Raw genomic sequence first — 937 nt, 5'->3', positions numbered from 1 at the left:
GGTCTGCAGGCCTCGAGTGCCTGTACTCACAGGTCATCTGCACCATCTATCTCCAACTTTTACAGTATTTTTTCCAGTCTCCTACCATCCCTCCTCCCTAGCAATGAATACACAGTAAGTGCTCAAGTAATACCACATTTAGTTTTTGTACTTGACTACCATTCAAACTGACTAAACCGTATTCCCCAGTTCAGAAACCTTTTGTGGCTCTCTAGGTGCCAGAGAATGGGACGGCCAGAGACTGCCCTCCAGCTGCCATGACTCTATCCTTCAGCTACATCAGATCGCTCTCGCTGGGCCTTGGCTCATCTTTTCCCTTTTCTTGAAATGACTCGATCTTTAAAATCTCACCCCATTTCAAGGTCACGCTCTATGAAGATCCCTCCCAGGAGCTCTTTCCTGGCTTACTCCTTGGAATTACCCTCTCCTATTCACCGGCAATCACAGAAAGTATACCCACCCCAGAGAGTGGTTGGGAGAATTAAATTGGGTGATGTTCTTTCAAAAAGTACCGAGAATGGGTAACCTAGGAGGTCCACAGTGGTGGCAATTTTTAAAATCAGGAAGTAAAAGGTCTTGACCCCCCCAAAAAAGAAAATGTACTGAGAACAGCGCCCCGGTTTTTGTTGGCCATACATGAAAGGAAGCTACTGTCGATATCATTACATGGTCCTCCTCCCTTTGTGACTAGTCACCCTCCCCCTACCTACCTCTTGGCTGGCATTCCCCAAGGTATCACGTGCATGCCCCTTTCTCTCCCAGGACCTGCCCAAGAGGTTGTACAGGTTGAGCCTCTCTTAGAAACCTCCAACTGCCATAATTTCAGCTAAATTGCCAATTCCTGAAGTGATCACCAGCTTTGCCCTCTCCTCTTAGGAGTTACCGCTGGACACCTCCTCTGATATTATCCATGCTCTTCAAGCTCAGCATGTTCAAA

This window comes from Hipposideros armiger, unplaced genomic scaffold, assembly GCF_001890085.2.
Source record: "Hipposideros armiger isolate ML-2016 unplaced genomic scaffold, ASM189008v1 scaffold_171, whole genome shotgun sequence".
Classification (NCBI taxonomy): Eukaryota; Metazoa; Chordata; class Mammalia; order Chiroptera; family Hipposideridae; genus Hipposideros; species Hipposideros armiger.
This window is presented reverse-complemented; position numbering follows the sequence as displayed.